At 38.1% G+C, this 20,903-nt stretch overlaps 1 long non-coding RNA gene across 1 annotated transcript in view; it reads left to right on the forward strand.

The window, feature by feature from the left end:
• The window catches only part of LOC110270458, a 24,566-nt gene continuing 18,734 nt past the window's right edge, over positions 15,072–20,903 (forward strand). The window contains exon 1 of the long non-coding RNA XR_002360001.1: positions 15,072–15,757. This is a non-coding gene — a long non-coding RNA (uncharacterized LOC110270458). The remainder of the gene's footprint in view (positions 15,758–20,903) is intronic.

Consider the following 20,903-nt stretch of genomic DNA (forward strand, 5'->3'; position numbering starts at 1 on the left):
GAACACCAGAATAAATAAGAAGGGCGGAACACACAGGAATAAAAATTATGGTTTGAATGTAACCATACAATTAAGCTCAAAACTCACAGGCTGTGTGTTCTCTAACTCAAAAATCATATATCAGTTATATATGTCAAGCAAGTAAAAATTGAGAGTTCCCATTGTTCTCAATGTAAATCTTAAGGTGGCTTTAAAGTTCTAGTGTTTCTCCTTGATGAAATGTTGTTAACTAACTAACATGTAATGCTATATATACAAGGTGTGGGTTGTTTTTATTCTGTCAAAGTCTCTAGTTTACTTCCTTTTTATATTTTCAATTTGAACTAAGTTATCTTATGCTAAAAAGGGTAAACTATACTAATTAATCCACATTTTCTATAACTAATAAGTTAGAATTGTAACTAAACTAAATGGCTAAAATATGAACTAAAGTGTAACATGCAGAAATATAGTAAAAATACATGAAAATAGCAATGTATAAATACTGAGAAAATAAAAATAAAAAGAAAAAAATATAGAAAAGTAACAAAATAAAGTAAAAGAGTCAGTAGTGGTTCACCAAAAAAAATATGCCAGAGATGGCGACCTCCCCACACTTAAAATGAAGCATGGTCCCTGATGCTCACTCAAGCAGGGTGTGAAGGGGTGTTATCACTGGAAGGATGGGTAGCCAGAGTCTCTGTGGTGGTGGTCTAAGGATATGCCTGCTGCAGAGGAGGTGCTAACTGAATCGGGATCTCTGGATCTGCAGCCTGAATCTGAGGTGGGGCCTCCTGCTGTGATGCAGCCTGCTCCGTGCCTGCCTGCTCAGCCTCTCCCTGGGGATGGGTCTCCGCCTCGTGATCATCCGCCTCCTCCTCAGATGGCTCTGATGGGGTGTCAGGCTCGGAGGGGATGTCGCTGCCAGAACGGATCATCAGCTTCAGGTGCTCATAGCGTCGCTTGCTGCGACGCTCAGATCTCTCGTATCGCCGCCGGTTGCGGCGCTCCACCTGGTCTAGCTACCGAAACAGGTGGTGCACTAAGTGATAAACTGGTTCTGAGGCAGGTGGAGGTGCAGTGGTGGTAGCAGGGGTAGCTGTAGAGGAAGAGGAGTTGGCAGATGGTATGGCTGTCTCATCAGTAGGAGTGAGGAATAAAGGTTTGTAGCCCAAAGCCAGAAAGTTCCTGCTGTGAGGGATAATTTTCTTGCATTCTGCAGCAGGTGGCTTCTCATCAACATCCTCCCAAGGTACGTCAGCTCGACGGCCAAGCTGTGTAATCAGATATGGAAAGGGGAGAGTGCCTCGGACGTGGACCCTAGCCATGTAGTACCGAATAAAGCGTGGTAGGTACAAGTCCTTACCCTCCATCACACACCATAGGAGGGTGATCATAGCGGCAGGTAGCTCGGACTCGTGAGTACTCGGCATAATAAAGTTGCTTAGGATTCTGATGCCATAGCCGAGCCTCATCGTTCAAGTATGTCCTCTTGATTCCCTTAGGCATGGTGGTCAGCCTTTTCCTGCGGGTAAAGTGTTTCTCCCGCCAGGAGTCATCATGCATGATGTCCAGGATGGACATGGAGGATTCTTCTCTTTTCCGTTTGCCAGTTGTTGCCTTTCCCTTTCCTTTTCTTTGGGTGTCAGACATCCTGAAAAATAGAAAACCAGGATATAATAAAAGTAGAAAAACAAGTAGGCAAATCACAAAATAAGCATATAGTGGCAACGGAGCAGTGGAGTAATGAAAATGAGTTAAGTAAATGTGCATTAAGGATTGTATAGGAATTAGAAAACTGAGAAGAAAAATTCACAATCCAAAATGTATTAGAAACATGTTAGTTAGGAAAAATTATCATCATGCCTTGGTTAGAAGGTTAAAGAGAATAGTGAAAAACCAGAAGAGATGTTTTGAAAGGTTAGGTTGGTTAGGAATGAAAAAAAAAAGAGTTTAGGAGGTTAAAATTAGTGAATTAGGAAAAAGTGGGTTAGAGTAAGTGGCATGATGATCCTTTTCTAAGTAACAAGCATTCTCAATTAGAAGCTACAGTTAACTCATATCCAAACAAGGGAATCAGGTTGATGATAAATCAAAAATTAGAAGCTAAACATCAAAAAAGCAGATTATGAACCAGGAAATCAAAAAGAATAAGAAAGCTTGCCTTGGTATTCATGAAGTGGTCTGGTAAAAGCAGAGTAAAGTAGAGTTCAAAGTGCCAAAACCAAGACATGAATGGAAACGAAATAGTTTACAGAAAATTGGGCAGCATTCCAGCTAAAATTGGATGTTCCCGGAAAATAGATAGTAAGCAGGACAGTTTATATGAAACAAAAATATAGCTGCAATTACATATAAGGAATATGAACATGGAAAAGCAGTGTAAAGAGCAACAGGAAATAAGAAATTACAGCATATGAACAATACTAACAGTAACAACAGAATTGCGAAATTAATAAAACAGGTAGCAAGAACAGCGCAATTAATCAGGCCTAAATCCAGTAACCACATCCTACGCTACCTAACCACCTAGAATCCACTACAACATGCATATCTAACTAGCCTAAATATGAATATAAATAGAAAAATATGTAATTAACTAGGAATTGAAAGAAAGGTGGCATTTGGCGGAACCTGGAAGGCGTATAAAAGAAGGTGGGGGCAGAGAGGTGGCTGGGGGATGGTGGTAGTGGCCTGAGGGGGCGCGAATGGGTAGGGTTCGCGTGACAGGGGGGTTATGGAATTTGAATCCACGCGATCGCGTGGGGCACGCGGTCGCGTGGCTGGGGTGAAATGCGGGTCGACGCGATCGCGTGAGTGATGCGATTGCATGGAATGGGTAAATAATGAATGACGCGATCGCGTGAGGCAGGCGATCGCGTCACTGGAAATCGTGCGAAACGCACAATACCAGCGTCGTTTCACCGCGACTCTCTGTCTCCTCTGGGGTGGTGGGCAATCCACGCGACGCGATCGCGTCGCTCATGCTTTCGCGTGGGATGGGTGTTGTGCAAGTGACACGATCGCGCCAGAGACGCGATCGCGTCAGAGACGCGACTGCGTGGGTTGTTTTGTGCGAAGCGCACAACAGCCGTACGATTCCAGTCTAACTTTCTGGGCGTTGGATCCTTACGCCGATTTCCAGGTCACGCGGCCGCGTGAATGACGCGGACGTGTGGGAAGTTTTTTTCGCAACTGACGCGGTCGCATGAGTGATGCGGTCGCGTCGCACACCTTTTTTTTTATGCAGGTATGCAATTATGCAGTGTGCAATGCGAATGAATAATATTCAGGTTCAATTGAAAAGGAAATAAAAATAAATAACACGAAATAAAACTGAAAAAGAAACGACCATACCATGGTGGGTTGTCTCCCACCTAGCACTTTTAGTTAAAGTCCTTAAGTTGGACATTGGATGAGCTTCCTGTTATGGCGGCTTGTGCTTAAATTCATCCAGAAATCTTCACCAATGCTTGGAATGCCAATAGCCTCCGAGGTCCCAAACTAGGCATGTAAAGCTTCTAAGCAGCTTCAAACAGATTCTCAGGCTCCCAGGGTGACAAATGTCAGAATAAATTCCAGGATCCCAAACTTTGCTTTTAAATCCGCCTCCGTCTTGATCTATATTTTTCCATCCGGGCGGTTTAGAAATTAGATTCTCACCAAGGTGACCAAACATTTTCCGAGATCCATTTGATTGATCATGATGCCAATCCGTGCACTTCGAATTGAAGCGTGGAACCTTATTGAACCTTGTGCACCAGCTCTGAGTGCGAGCCAATTCCCTCTTACTCTTAAAGCCGCAGAGAGCTCTAAGCTGGCCATCTATTTTAAGCAAACCATATTCAAGTGGGAAAATAAAGCTAAAGGTTAAGGATTGTACCCACTTGAAGCTTGTATTGGGTGGAAATGGCCTTGGGGTAGGTGTTTCCAGTGGTTCTGTGAGTTCTACTCCCTTGTGCTCTTCTGTGAATTTCTTCACTTCCTTGCAGACTTCTTCAATTGCATCCATGTCCTGATCAAAGCTTTCTATGTCTTCCTCGTCACTTAAGTCATAAACGAAAGGTTGAGAGAAATCTACCTCCGCATCATCTTCGTATTCACTTGGGGAAGATTCTTCGATCTCAGAGAATTCACTTGCTGATGCAAGTTTACTACTGGGAGAACTTGACTTGAGATTATCATCATCAAGGAATCTTTCTTCTTGGATTATTCCGTCTAGTTCTTCATAAAAGACTTGCTTTGGGAGTTGTGCACTATCCTCCTTAGCATCAATTGTAACGTTTTTGACAGAATTCACCATAACTCTGGATTCCCATGGAAGTTCAGCGTCTCCTAAGTCTTCAACCAACTCTTCTTCGTTTACAATGACAACTTCCTCTACTTGTTCCAGTACGAAGTCATGCCCTGTTCTGTTCACTGGAGTTTCTAGTATCTCCTTCATGCTACGTTCTTCTTTAGATTGTCCATATGGGGCTGTGGGAGGTCCTTGAATGTTCGAATGTCTAGAAGATAATAAACTTACTGCCTGCTCCAATTGATGAAGGGTTGTTTGAAGTTGATCTACTGTTTCCTTGAGGCGAACTTTTGATTCTTGGGGTGATAGATTTGGACGTGATATATGGGAAAGTGGTGGTATTTGGGAGTAATTGGATTGGAATTTGGGTAAATGAGGATCATATGGTAGTGAATGGTAAAAAGGAGCTTGTGAGTGTGGTGGTGCGAAGTTATGTTGAGAGGATGGCCTATAAGCATAGGGTGGGGCTTGTTGGTAACTACAAGGTTGTCCAACATGTCTATTGGCTTGGTATACATTGTAGAATGGTCTTTGTCCATGATATCTTGGAGGGCGTTGTTGCCTAAAGGGTTGATCAGATCCTCTTGGCTCCATCCATCGTTGATTGCTCTGACCTTGATGCATGTTCCTGTTATAACTTTTACTCCTTTCAACAATATTAGAACCAAACTCAAAGCGAGAGGGGTGAGAATTCATAGTAGATAATAAAAATAAAAGGGGAAAATAAAGACAAATAAACAAGTAAAAGAAAAATATTTATAATAACCAATAATAAGGCACACGATTGCAGTTCCCCGGCAATGGCGCCATTTTGAAGAACTGAAGATTGATGGTTTAGAAGTTATAGTAAACTCTCGTTGCAAGTATAGTTACTAAACCAATCAATCAACCTTTCTTACAAACGTTTTGGTTGTCACAAGTAACAAACCCCTTAAAAAATTGATAACCAAAGTATTTAAACCTCGGGTCGTCTTCTCAAGGAACTGCAGGGAAGTATATTCTTATTATTGGTTATGAAGATTGTAAATTGGGGTTTTGAAGATGAGGAACAAGTAATTTAAATTGCAATTAAAATAAGTAAAGACTGTAAAATAAATAAATGACTGTAAAATAAACTTTTGGCAAGGTATGAGAAATTAGAAGTCCTATCCCAGTTATCCTTATCAATGATGATGAAGATTGAATCTTAATTCCACTTAGTTAGCCTTTACTTAAAGCAAAGAGAGGTCAAGTGACTAATTAGTTTGATCTTCAAATCCTAGTTAATCCCTAAGGAAAGATTGGGATTATTGAAGTTCAATTCAATTAGCAAAGATAACAATTATCAATCATGTTGAGTTTGATAACTCCTGAGTTACTGATTTCTTAACCAAGACCAAAAGGGAAAAAATTAATCTACTGGAATAAAAATGTCTTCAGATTGGAAGCAACAGTAATATAAATAAAAGAAAGCAATCATAAACTGAAATACCTCAAATAACATTAATTCAAAGAATAATCTGTAACATAAAATAATTCATAAATTAAATTGAGAAAATAAATAAAAAGGAATGTTGAACCTGATAAAAAGATAATCCTGAAAGCAAAAAATCCTAATTCTAAATCCTAAAAGAGAGAGGAGAGAACCTCTCCCTCAAAACTATATCTAATTCATGAATAGTAACTAATTGGAGACTCTCCTTTGAATAGATGCATTCTCCCACTTCATAACCTCTGATCTGTGCCTTCTGGACTTGGATTTGGGCCAAAAAGGGCTTCAGAAATCGTTGGGTGCATTTTCTGTACTTTTTGGTGCGTGGCCTCTATCATGCGTCCGCGTGGGTCACGCGGTCACGTCATTTGGAGTTTTCCTTGCCACGCAGTCGCTTCAATCATGCGTCCGCGTCAATCACACGGTCGCGTCAGTGCCTTTTCGCGCTAGCATGCGGCCGCGTCGTCCATGCGATCGCGTCGCTTCCAGTTTCTTCAAAAACTCTGTTTTGTGCTTTCCTTCCATTTTTGTATGTTTCCTTTCCATCCTTTAAGTCATTCCTGCCTTAGAAGATCTGAAACTACTCAACACACGAATCACGGCATCGAATGGAAGTAAAGGGTAATTAAAATAATTAATTTTAAGGCATAGGAAACATGTTTTTAACATACATCACATAATAAGGAAGGGAAAGTAAAACCATGCAATTTATATGAATAAGTGAGTGAAGAATTGAATAAATCACTTAAATTAGGCACAAAGTATATCATAAAATATGGGTTTATCAAGCTCTCCATGCTCATTCTTCACTATTGTGACTCCAGACTTCTTGGGCACCACTTGTACTGGGCTGACCCATTCACTATCTGAGATGGGGTAGATAATATCAGCTTCCAACAGTCTGGTCACTTCCTTCTTGACAACCTCCAAGATGGTGGGATTCAGTCTTCTTTGGAGTTGATGGACATGCCTTGCTCCCTCTTCCAAAAATATTCTGTGCTCACAAACTTGAGGGTTGATTCCTACTATATCTGCCAAGCTCCACCCAATTGCTTTCTTGTGTCTTCTCAGCATACTAAGCAATTGCTCCTCCTGTTGGGATGTAAGTTTCCTTCCAATAATAACTGGGAGCTTCTGATTGTCCTCAAGGTAAGCATACTTGAGGTGGGGGTGGAAGGGGCTTTAACTCCATTTTCTGCTCATGGTTAGACACTTGATCATCTGGAGCTAGTGATAATGGCAAAGTGTCCTCATTGTGTTCAGGGGGTTTTCCCACACTTGTATCTTACTCCATGTGCATTTCTTCTACTTCTTCTTGGTGAACTATAGCAACAATCTCATCAATGATGTCGCATTGGAAGATGGAATGATCTTCAGGGGGATGCGTTATAGCTTCATCCAAATTGAAGCTTACTGCCCTGCCATTTATCTCAAAAGAATAAGTCCCTGAGAAGGCATCCAGCTTGAACTTTGAAGTTTTCAGGAATGGCCTTCCAATCAGGATGGATGATGGTCTTCCTGAGTCACTAGGGGGCATCTCCAAGATATAGAAATCAATAGGAAATGTGAGCCCCTTAATGCTCACCAGCACGTCCTTAGTAATTCCAACCACAGAGATAATACTTTTATCTGCCAAAACAAAATGAGCTGCCAACCTTTTTAAGGGAGGGAGCCTCAAAGCATCATATATAGACAATGGCATTATACTAACACACGCTCCTAAATCACACATATAGTCAGAAAATTTCACACCATCTATAGTAATAGTGACCATGCATGGACCTGGGTCACTACATTTTTCAGGTATATCACCCACTAAAGCAGAAATGGAACTACCTAGAGGAATAGTTTCTAAATTTTGTAATTTATCTTTATGCATGCACAAATCCTTTAGAAATTTAGCATATTTAGGTACCTACTGAATGGCATCAAAAAGTGGAATGGTTACCTCAACCTTTTTGAATATTTCTACCATTTTAGGGTCTAGTTCCATCTGCTTTCTGCGCTTCCTAGCAAGGTGTGGAAATGGAATAGGAATGGCGCCACTTGCAGCTTCTACGTCCCTTGATGCTCCATTCCTTGGTTGAGCTGCTTCTTCTTCAACCAAGTTGTGCACTACATCTTCTTCTTCACCATCTTCTACCTCAACAACATCTTGCGCTTGAATGTTCTCATTTGAGCTTGGCTCTTCATGATTCCTCTCTTGCAGTGTGGTTCCAGACCTCAAAGTGATGGTATTGATGTCACCTTTGGGGTTGTGTATAGGTTGAGAAGGAATTGCACTGGAGCTTGAAGGTTGAGTGTTGGAGGTACTCGACGATCCCATCTGAGAGACGAGAGCTTGTATGGTAGAGGTCAGACCAGTGAGTGTGTTTTCCATGGTCGTTTGTCTTTGTGCAAGAGAGTGAAGCAACTCATCATTGGCAGAGGAAGATGGGTAAGCGATTTGGGGGACCTGCTGTTGGTTATTCTGAGGCGCTTGGGACTGCCTTTGGTGAGGTGCTCTGTAAGGCTGGTTTTTGTTCTGCTGTCTGTTGTTGTTGTTCCACCTCTGATTTCCATTGTTGTCTCTGCCTCCCTTGTTGTAGTTGTCCCTCCATCCTTGGTTGGAATTATCTCTCCATCCCTGGTTGGAGTTGTCTTGCCAACCTTGATTGTAATTTCCACCTTGGTTGTAATTGTCGCCTTGTTGATTGTATCCTTGATTCGGGCGGTCATAGAAATTATGAGTGGCTGCCAAGGTGTTGTCTTCTTGTTGGAGCTGCGGACACTCATCAGTGTAATGAGTATAATCAACACATATTCCGCATACTCTTTGAGGAACCAACTGTTGACTTTGTTGTGGTGGGGGAGTGACGAACTTAAGATTGATGGTTTAGAATTCACAATAAATTCTCGTTGCAAGTATAGTTTCTAAACCAAGCAATAATCCTTCCGTACAAAAACTTTGGTTGTCACAAGTAACAAAATCCAATAAAATTTATAACCAAAGTATTCAAACCTCGGGTCGTCTCTCAAGGAATTACAGGGAAGTATGATTTATTATTGGTTATGGAAAATTGTATGTTTTTTTGGGTTTTTGAAATAAGGGGCAAGTAATTTAAATGACAAAAAAAATAGATTGATAATAATAAAATCTCTTGGCAAGGTATAAGAATTGGAATTTCTATCCTAGTTATCCTTATCAGGTGTGATGAGAATTGTTATTGCTCCCACTTAGTTAGTCCTTACTAAATAAGAAAAGTCAAGTGGACTAATTAACTTGATTCCTCAGTTCTAGTCAACTCCTATGGAAAGACTAGCTATAGAGGAATTCAACTTAATCAGCAATCCTAATTTTCAATCAACTACTGAGTTTGATAACTCAAGTGTTACCAATTACTTAACCAAAGCCAAAAGGGGAATAAATCTAAATTAAATTGAAAGCATCATGAATAGAATATAAAATCATTAATCTGAAATACCTCAAATTATATTAAATAGAATATTCAAATCTTAGCGTGAAAAGGTTCATAAGCCAAATTGGAACATTAACAAGTAAAAGCATTGAAATAAATAAAAGTAGAAGAGAAACAAAAATTAAAAGAAATATTGAACCTGGCATTGAAGTAGTAATCATAAAATAAAAGGAATCCTAATCCTAAAACTTAAGAGAGAGGAGAGAGCCTCTCTCTCTAAAACTACATCTAAAACATAAAAGTGTGAATTATTAATGTTGTAAAAATTGTCTCTAAGTTGTTGTTTGATTCCTCCATTCTCTGACTTATATTCTGTGTTTCTGGATTTGGAATTAGGTCGAAAAAGGGTCCAGAAATCGCTGGGGGCATTTTCTGCAGATTCCTATACGTGGCGTCTGTCACGCGAGCGCGTGGGTCACGCGTATGCGTCAATTGTGTTATGTTCAAGGCATGCGTCCGCGTCAGTCACGCGTTCACGTCTATGCCATTTCGCGCTAGGCACGCGTCCGCGTCATCCATGCGTCAGTGTTGCTGCCTTTTCTTCAAAAACTCCATTTTTGTGCTTTCCTTCTATTTTTGTATGTTTTCTTTCTGTCCTTTAAGCCATTCCTGCCCTATGAGACCTGAAAATACTTAACACACAAATCACGGCATCGAATGGTAATAAATGATAATTAAAATTAATACTTTTAAAGCATAGGAAACATGTTTTCACACTTATCACATAATAAGAAAGGAAAAGTAAAACCATGCAATTCATATGAATAAGTGGGTGAAGAATTGATAAAAACATTCAATTTGAGCACAAGATGAATCATAAAATAGGAGTTTATCAGGGAGGCTGAGGTTGTTGTTGATTCAGCTGTATCTGCTTCAGTAGGTTGGTCATCTTACACACAACCTGTGTGAAAGTAGTAGTTTCACTACTAGAGGAGACCTCTGCAACAGCCTTGAGATGGTTGTTTCTGTGCCTGACATTCCGAGTAGACTCTGCTAGATCAGTGATCAGTTGCCACGCTTCATCCACGGTCTTGTACTTTTTCAGAGAACCATTACTCGCACCATCCAATGTAGTCTTATCCTGAGACTTCATGCCCTGTGTGAAGTAGCTGATCAACACCAGCTTGTCGATCATGTGGTGGGGGCATGCGTCCAGAAGATTCCTGAAGCGCTCCCAATACTCATAAAGAGTCTCTGATTCGCCTTGAATAATGCAGGAGATCTCTTTTCTCAGTCTATCTATGACTTCAGCTGGAAAGTATTTTTCCAAGAATTCTCTCCTGAGCGTATCCCAGTTGGTAACAACTGCTTCAGGTTGGGAGTAGTACCACTCCCTCGCCTTTCTTTCAAGAGAAAACGGGAAGGCGATTAGCAGAATAGAAGTTTCATCTGCACCATGACGCCTAACAGTAGAACAGGCTGTCAGAAAATCCATGAGGTACTTGATAGGCTCCTGAGCAGGTAAGCCATGAAACCTGGGTATTAAATTGATTAGCGCAGTCTTCAATTTAAAATCTGTAGCCAGATTTGGGTGACGCGCTTGATACGGTTGTAGTGTAAAAGTCTGGAGCTCCTGCTTCCTGGAGAGTAATCCTCCTAGGTGCTGCCATATCACCTACACGTAAATCAACCGAATTAGTAGTAAGAATTTATTTTCAATTTTGTCGTGTTCGAGGATTGATAGTGTCATTATGTCTTTTTTGAAACAGGTACCGGTTACGTGATGATGAAGACATAGCACTCATCAGAGGTTGGCACAATCATTATCCAACAATCCATGTGTTGGAGTTATTTTTTTTTCTAATTGATCTATGTGAGGGGAGTTCTTCAGATGTTGCAGATGCCCAATAAAATGGGGCTGCCAAAACAAATATTAGAAGATTGATGGTTGACGTGGCGAAAATTAGTCGATTAAGAAATTAATATAAGAAATACGTTGCGAGTACAGTTCTTAACCAACAAAAATATGCTTATCAATTTAGAAGGGTTGTCACAAAATTAGAATAAAAATATTAGGAGTAGGAATCCCAGGTCGTCTCCCAACGAGTTGACAAAAGAGTGCTATTTTATTAGTCAGGAATTTTCTGAGAGTTTTTAAGAGTTGGAGAACAGAAAATTAAATGATAGTAATTTGAAGCAATAAAAATTAATGAGAGAAGTTATTCAATTAAATAAAAGCCTTGACCGGGGGAAGATTAATTGGAAGTTCTGTCCTTATTGGATTTTCCCAAGTGTAATAGTAAAAGGTTATTGTTCTACTTAGTTATCCTTTACTGAATAAAGGAAAGTCAAGCAACTAACTAACCAACTCTGAATCCCAGGTCCTAATCCTCTCCTAAGGAAGGATTAGAGTTAGAGACCAGGAAGTTAGCTAACAACTTCCAATTTAACTAATCACTTGAGCATTCCAACTCTAGGGTCTCCTCTTAATCAACCCTCAAGTCAAGTTGGGAGTCTACTCCATTGACATGGAAATTACTTAAATAGAATTAAAAAGGGAATAAAAGGAAGACATGATAAACAATAACTAAAAATTAATTAAAAGTAAAAATAGTTCTTTGCATTAATAAATCCCAAATTGCAACATACGTATCTGAACAGGGTTAATAAGTAATCAAAAGAGTAAATGAATAAAAAAGCAAACTAGACTAGTAGAAACTTCAACGGAGGTAATGACTCTTCTCAATATCCAAAAGCAAAAGCATAAAACTAGAAATCTATTAATGTAAAGGAAACCTATAGGAAGTAGTAATTTCTCTCAAAGATTCCCAAAAAAACTAAAACTATGCGTAATGTGAATGTGTGTTGAGTCTCTGCTGTCTCCTGACTCTAGTCTGTGTTTCTGGGTCGGGAACTGGGTCCAGACTCGGCCCAAAATTGCCCCCAACATTTTCTGCAACTTCTGCAGATTGCGCATGTCACGCGTACGCGTCAGTTATGCATACGCGTCGGTGGTCATCTTCGCAAGTCACGCGTGCGTGTTAGTTACGCGCACGCGTTGCCGTGCAATCTTGCATCCATGCGTACGCGTCAGGTACGAGCACGCGTCGCTGTGAAAATCTCCAGATCACGCGCACGCGTGAGCCATGCGTGCGCGTCGATGCTCGCTGGTTATCTCCTTTATTTCTTGTGTTCCTTCTATTTTTGCAAGCTTCCTCTCCATCCTCTAAGTCATTCCTGCATTATAAAGCCTGAAACACTTAACACACAGATCACGGCATCGAATGGTATAAAGGGGAGTTAAAATACACAAATTAAAGGCTTAGAAAGCAAGTTTTCAATCATAGAACAAAACTAGGAAGGAATTGTAAAATCATGCAAATAGTATGATTAAGTGTGTAAAGACTTGATAAAAGCCACTCAAATCAGCACAAGATAAACCATAAAATAGTGGTTTATCAATGATTTATATAAACATGTCACCTGAGGGTAGCATTAGGAGTCTAATCCAGATTCGAACGCACCGCCATAGGACATGTTGCAAGCCAATTTTGAAATCCATGAGGGTACTCTAATTAGAGACCTAATGATCGATATCAAATTGACCTTGTATCTGATAGTGAGGAGATAGAGGTTGACCTCGAGGATATACCTGATGACAAGGAGGAAGAGATTAACTACTTCACATACTCATAACTCGTACTGACCCAGCCTGCTATTTTTCAACAGTATGATGATCCCATTCACTTTTCCACATTGAATTTTGAGGTAATGAATTAGTATTGTAGTTCTTGCTAGGGAGATCCTGATGATGATCCGAACAATGAGTTCAAGGTCAGGAAATAGTTTGAGAACAAGGAAGAAATTCTTATGACAGTTAAGACATATAACATCAGGAGGGTTGTCGAGTATAAGATATTAGAGAGTGACCATTTGAAGTATGTTGTGCTCTGTACTCAATTTAGAACAGGTTGTTAATGGAGTATACACATTTTCTATTGCCAAAGATAAAAAAATAGGAAGTGAGAAGATATAATGGTCCTCATTCTTGTATACAAATATCAACGGGGTAGGACCATCGAAGGTTGGATTCGAAAGTGATAGCTCAATAGATTTTTACAATGGTAAAACCAGATCCAACCATTAGCATAAGAGTTCTGCAAGGATCTGTTGAGAACCACTTTGGTTACAAAGTATTCTATAGAAAAGGTATGGCTTGCAAAGCAGAAGGTAATCACTAGAATATGCGTAGATTGAAAGAAATCATACAATAAACTTCCTAGGTGGCTATTTATAATGCAGATGTACTTACCCGGTATAATTCATTATATAGCCGTTAGTTACATATGCAATTTTAAATGATGTGATATTCTAATAGTTGTCGTGAATTAGGTATTTGGGTTCAACTTATAATGCAACTTGACCAATCGATTAAGCTATATTTGCAAAATCTTCTATTATTCTCTTAAATGTTGCTCTTGGAATTGGATCAATTGGCATACTGCAGTTCTTAGTTTGTCCTAGAAAGCTTGTATTAATCAACCCTAAACAAATTTCTTATCATTTCCAATTCCAGATTTGAATAATGTTACGGAAGGTAATTACTAATTTCTTAGTTATAATTTCACAATCATTATATATTCCCTTTATATTAACTAGAAAAATAAATAAATACATAAATAAATATATAAATAAGACGGTGAGATTCACTTTTTGATATTTTTCTTTCTTTAACCCTAGCCACACACACACACACTAACATTTCTCACTCACTCTTACAATCTAAAAGAATGAACAAAAATAGAGAAGATAAATAGAGAGAGTGTTGAGAGGGTGAAGGAAGAGAAGAAGAAAGGAAGGAGAGAAAGGAGATTAAAGGACAACTCCGGCAGAGCCCTGCTGTTGTCGTCGTCCTCATCGCAGTTGCAGGTGTGGAGGCCCAAAGAGAGGGAGAGACAGCTTTAGAGAGAGAGAGAGAGAGAGAGAGAGAGAGAATGAAAGTGAGAACAACTACTTGAAAACTACTTATTACAGACATATATTTTTGACAGATTTTATCCCACAGAAATACAGACAGATTTTGCGAGAAAATTTTTTCAGAAACAAAGAAAAATAAATTAGCATAAATTACAGACAAAAAAGAGAATCTGTCATAATTCTATCAGAAAAATTAATTTTTTTTGTGGGAAATAATTACCGACAGAAAATTCGTCTATATTTAAATGACAAAAAATGCAGCATTTTATTAAATTACTACAAACAAAAAATTTATCTGTAATTTAAAATATTTCGTCGAAAAATATTGAGTTAAACCTAACTTTACCTCCACTCTCTCAAGCTCGATTCACACTCCACACAAATAAAACAAGCTTCTTCCTATCTCCGTCCACGAGCTGCTTCTTCTCTCCGTCGCATGAGCTTCTTCTGCCATTGCCGCCGTCGCTCGCGTCGCACGATCTATCTCTGTCATCCCTTGCATCGCACGTGCCCCCTTCATAGACGCTCTCATCGCGTCTGCTCCCTTCGTTGCCATCGTTGCAAAGCCCTCTCCGCCGCTCTCGTTGTAAGGCCCAGAATCTTTGAAAAGTCTTATTATGATCAAGTCTCAAATCCTACAATTATTTATAGCCTTAATTTCAGAGATTATTTTATTAAAGATAATTAAGGCAAGTTTTGATTTATTGGATTTGAGATAAGTTATGATTATTATCCAATTTTATAATTATTGGATTATTTTCTATATTTAAAGTATAAGGTTGATAGTTATGAAATAATAAGGATTTTATAAGATTTGGATTAGATAAGTAATATTTAAATATTATTACTGCTATTTTGGAAAAATGAAGAAATTAAGTATATTATTTCTAATTTTTGGATTTGAGCATTTTATTGAAAATAATTTGTGAAATTGATGAGCAAATAGTATTTTCTATATACAACTAGTGTTGGATTTAATTTGAGTTTCAATTATTATATTATACCCAATTTTATTTGAAATTACCAAATTACCCCTAAACCTAATTTTGCCTAAACCCTAACCTAGCTACCCTTTCCCCCCTGAGCCCAGCAGCCATAGCACGCACAGTTTCCTTTTGTTCTTTCTTCATGAAAGAAAGGAGCAGAAGCAAAAGAAAAACGAAATAGAGGGGAGAAGAGGGAGGCGGCGCGGTGGGTGCCACTGCCACCGTCGCCGCCGTCGCTGACTGAGGGGAGGGGAGCTCTGAACGAGAAGAGAGAGCTCGCGAGACAGGGGGAGATGGACCTGCGCCTTGCCGTCGACCCACGTCTCGCCGCCACTGCCTCCATGTCTTCCAATAGCGCCACCATCGCCGCCGTGGATCGCGACCAGAGGGGAGCACGAGATCGAGAGAGAGTGAGGCGTGGAGACGGCGTCGCGCGGAGAGGGACTCGCCGCTGCCGTCGCGCACAGCCATGTGTCGTCACTGCCGTCTGAACAGTCACCGTCGCCCTGGGGTGTAGTCCGCCGCTACCGCCAGTGGAGGTCACTGCTGTGGAACGGAGGTGAGAGAGGGAAGCAAGATGAATCCTCTCCGCTTCTGGTGCTCTGGTTCACCGCCACTACCGCCGGAATCCTTGGCCGCCGCTCCTACTGTTGCTCCATTTGGGTTTTGGGTGAGTGCGCCGCCTTTGCCCTTGGAAGCCGCTGCTTGGGTCAGGATGCTATGGTGGTTGCTGTCCTTGTCAGTAGCGGGAGAGGATGAGACGCGATGATGGTGGGTGGTTCCCAGCCCTTGTTGCCGTGCCGTCAAAATCTGCCGCCATGGCCGCTCGGCATTGCGGTTTAAAGTTTTAAACAGGCTCATATTTTTAGTATTAAATAGTATAAGTGTCGTCGTAATGTCCGAGCTATCAGAGTCGCGCAGCCGGAAGTGTGAGCTCTGGTAGTTAGGGTGTTACACTCGTCGCGTCTGCTGCTTTCGTGAATTTCAGGTATACTCTAATTTTGTAATTCTGTTGTTTGGAGGTTTGATTTTTAATCCGCTAATTAATTGAAACTGAAGCCCTTCATTTTTCTTCGCTTGGAGGTTAGATTTTCAATTTCATATAATTAATTCCTCTTTTCAATTTCATGGAATGGAGTATTATTAGTAATGCAGAAGTGGTTTAGAATAGAAATTTAATTCAGTTAATACTAGTTTGTATTTTGTATTTTGTAGTTCTAATTTGTTTGTATTTTGTAGATGTTAATCTTTATTTTTGGAGTGTATGTTTTCTTTTTTGGCGGTTTAATTTGCTTGTTTGGGTAGTATATAAATATGAGTTATGGACCTGTAGCATTATTATTTCTCACTCTTGCATGTTTCTTTGATCTGTTTAATTTTCACTATATATGTTTGGTTTATGATAATGGTGTATTAGCTTAATTAGTTCCCGATCGAAGATTTGAAATGAAAGGACTTATAATACTTGGTAGATTTTATCAAATCTCTCTTACATATTAATAATAATGCTACACTCTGTTCTTATCCTTAATAGTTAATAGGACTCAAATATTATGCTTATTGTTATTATTATTGTTAATAGTTTATGGCATTTCCTTCCCTCTTTAGTTAGCACCATGTTAGCAGAAAATTAACTTTGCTTTTGTGCAAAATGTCACTATCTATAATCTTTTATATATCTAATTTTGTGACAGAAGTTTTCTTCATTCAACAGAAAATGAAGTGTTTGTTGACTTTCCTAATAAAACACATGATCCAATATTGGCAAGGGTGAAAATATATCTATTTTAATCCTTCTACAAGGTATACTTGCCCAAACACATCTTTTTATGAGCATGTGTTTAGAGTATGATTTATGTGTAGGATGCACATACAAACACCTGCTTTCCAATTTGTTATTGAGTGACATTCAGTGAGGCAGTGTAACCAACAAGTTTAGATGATAAATATTACGCTGATCAGAACTAAGAAGAAGGAATTCAGATTCTGATTAATTGGTTGAATTTGATTGTGAATATGAATGGATAGATATATATATATACATGGATATCGCACAGATTCATTCAAATTCTTTAACTCACTAGTTTTTGGCCATGATTATTTTATTTGGTTTCTTGAAACCACCAGAAGAGGCCTTGATTTTTTGTTCTTCTTTTCCCCTTTATTCGAGGTTAGAAAGCAGGGAAGAAAAACTTGTTGCAGTGTGTGCTTCTTGATTTGAGCAACTAGCTACCTATAAACTCTGCACTTGTGTTAACATATTATTGAATCATGTTTAATGATCTGTGTTGTGCATATATTGGTTATTGATCTCAATTCATTTTTTTCTTTTTCCATGTCAATGTCATAAACCTTCTAAGGAACACATGCAGCTTATTGAATCGTCATTTTATCATGTATGTTTAGTATGTTGATGCTCTCTTTTTTCTATATCTTATACTGATGCTCTCTTTTTTCCCCTCCCTCAACTTATGTTTGTGTTCAGCATTCTGCCATGGACACATTATATTCTTTGAGGTCCGTGTTTAATTTGCCAGCACCTTTTTGTTCTTATTTTAGTTAGGAATTGTGTTTTTTTATTTATATTTAATTTTGACATATACATACTAATTGTGTTTTATATTTTTTGATATATATTTAATTTTGAGGTCGGTGTTTGATTTGCCAGCACAAAAAATTATCAAGCATGAAGCCCAATCTGTTATCCTCCCTATGAATGAAACTCTGCATGTTCTTTAGTTGCAGAAATAGTTAAGGTGGAGGAGCAGGAGATGACAAAACCCAAAATAAAGCTTGCAATGTGGGTATGCATTCTCCCAATTTATTCTTATGTTCATCTCAATTCAAATACTTGTTTCTGTGGTTGATTAGTGACATGTATGGGGAATATTTCTATTGTGATGTATATAAATATCAATTTGCATATTTGTAATGATGAAAATTTAAATTCTTTATGTGATTAGTTGTCATGTTGTTGACACAGGATTTTGGGCAATGTGATATTAAAAGATGCACAGGTGACAAGTTGTCAAGACTGGGTATGTCAAAGACAAGTATTTGTTCTCTTTTTCTTCAACTTTCTTTTTTCTTCCAATCTTTGTTTACTTTCTAGATATGATATGATTAGGTATACATACAAACTTATATGGATAGCCATGAGCATGCATATATAAAAATACATTAGTGTGTATGCTTAGTAGTCCTGACACCTAGCTTTGAATGAGTTATTTCAGGAGTTACGAGTTAGTAATGGATTTGGAGGCATTGTTTTATGGTACTTTCTCATCAACTTTCTTTTGTTTTCCCACTATATGTCTGAAGAATGTTTTTCTCATTAACTCAAAGTTCACCATTGGCGTCGAGTTCGCCACCCGAACCATCCATGTTCACGACAAGATCGTCAAGGCTCGAATTTAGGACACTGCTGCCCAAGAAAGGTCTTTTCTTTTTTCCTCAATTCATGATCTTTCTTCTCTTTTTTATTATTGTTTTGCTCAATGCTATGTGTAAGATTTGTTTCCCGATGATGAATTGAATTGAGTAAATTTTGAAAATGAGTGATCTTGTTATGTTTAGAGGTATTGTTGGGTTTGATCTTGATGATCTGGGCACTAGATCACTAGTCACTACTCAATGAAATAGGGGATTCTGAAATCTAGAGTAGGATTGATTAGTGTGCCAATGATGGTGCTAGTTCTTTCTCTTTATGCTTTAATGATATGGTTTTTATGGATTATCGATGTGCTAAAGTTGGATAATTAACTCCCTTAATGTGTGTGTGTGGGGGATGGGGTGAGTGTGTATGAATGCTTGATGTTTAATCCATTGGATCTGGGTGGGGTAGGATGCAAAATTGTTGTGTTATTTTGGTTGTTTTGCAATTTGTTTATTTTGTCAAGATAAGTTAATCCTAAACAATGGTTGTTCTGGTCAATACTTAATGCATTGGAGTATTTGACTCTTAGTTCTACTATAACTCCCCCTGTGCAAGATTCATTCTACGTGATCCTCTATTCAACCTTCACCGGAGCTCTTTGTCCCCATTCATAGTCGCTGGGAAACGGTGCTGCTGTTGTCGGAAAAAAAAGCATGCTGGAGCTTTAGACTCATGATAACACTGCCTCACCACTGTTCTGGTCTAGCATTTTTCCTTAGTTTGTTCTACTTCCACGTTACCTCCATTACCATTTTATTTCCCTGTCTTGCTCTTGTTCTAATTTATTTTTAGCCTCTTTGGATTTTCCAGAACTGTATCTGCATTTGCTTCTTTTTTCGATTTGAATTTATTACCTTTCCATAGTGTTGTGGCTATTGTTGCTATTCTAAGAACTAAAAATGTTGCCACTGTCCCGGTTCAAATTCTGTGCTCTTTTGTTTTATTCTACCTCAAACTTCCTCACCCTTTAATTTGGCACTTGTCGTTCGATCTCTTCGGTCCCTTGAAACTAAGTTGTGAGTAGGCTTTACATTAATAATTGACTAATTATTTTTTGTTCATGTAATTATGAGCTTTTAATTATATTGATTAAATTATTATTGAAAATTTTAATTTGATTATAATAATTGATTTTAGAGTTGAATAATTTATTGTCATGAAGCTCATATTTTAGAAATTTTACATGAGACTATACATATGTTTGATGAAGCTTTGCTTTATTTTAGAATATTTGATTTTATTTGAAGTATTATTTGTACTCACTGATGTACTCTAAAATTGTAAAATGTTTGAAATTCTTTATAATTGAGATAGTATGATTGAAAAAAAAATTTTGATGGAAAAGTATTATTTGATTTGATTTGATATCTCGCGTATTCAAATTAAAAGAGTTAAGAATTTTTTGAATTTGAAATTATATGCTTTGAATTAGTTTGGGAGGCTCGTATTAGAAAATCGTAGTTAACAACAGTGATGACGTTAACCTAGATACATCTGGCTCAGACCTCAACTAGCAGAGGTGTTGCTAGCCTAACATGTAGGCCACACATTAGATTTGTTATTCTATATGGACACAGAAGAGGAAAGAGTTACCCTTAGAGATGAAACCACCCAAGTGTAGACTATTTGATTTGATTTCGGCATTGAGAACTCATTTATTGATTCACTTATTTGAATAAATTACTATTTTTCAAATAAATACATTTTGATAATACCGTTTATATGGTTTCATGTAAATTATAGATATATTATCTAGTCACTGAGTTGCAAAAATTATTCTGTTTTTCTAAAAATATGTTCAGGAACAAATACTCAAATATGTGAGTTTTTCTATTCAAGAGTAATGATTTGCAATAAGTACCTATTCTTTGTCAGGTTCTTAAATGTTATATGCTCCATATGTTACAGATAGGGTCCAACCATACTAATCTATTCTATGTTTTGTAAAAATATTGTGTAACTATTCATTCTGGTACTTGTAAATTTGTTAAAAATATTTGTAACTTTTTTGTTTAACTTATATTCGAATTTGTGAAGCTTGTTAAGGGATTATTTTCTTGGGCGCCAATCATGGCTCATTTTGAACAGTAAGACCCTTATTTTTTGTGTTTTTTTAGCAACTTGAGTGTTTTATATGAAACGATATAAATTTTATCTGTAATAACTTTTTTGTGTTTTGATATAAAATTTTTGTACTTTTTCAACTAATATCTGTTATTGTAACAATTTATATGTTTTTTTTATATTGATATGGTTTATATTTTAAGTGTAATAACTTTTGTGTTTCTGTAAAGATATTTTATTTTTTTAACTAATTTAAGTATTATTGTAATAGTTTGGGTGTTTTTGTATCAATTGG

This window comes from Arachis ipaensis, chromosome B01 (assembly GCF_000816755.2).
Source record: "Arachis ipaensis cultivar K30076 chromosome B01, Araip1.1, whole genome shotgun sequence".
Taxonomy (NCBI): domain Eukaryota; kingdom Viridiplantae; phylum Streptophyta; class Magnoliopsida; order Fabales; family Fabaceae; genus Arachis; species Arachis ipaensis.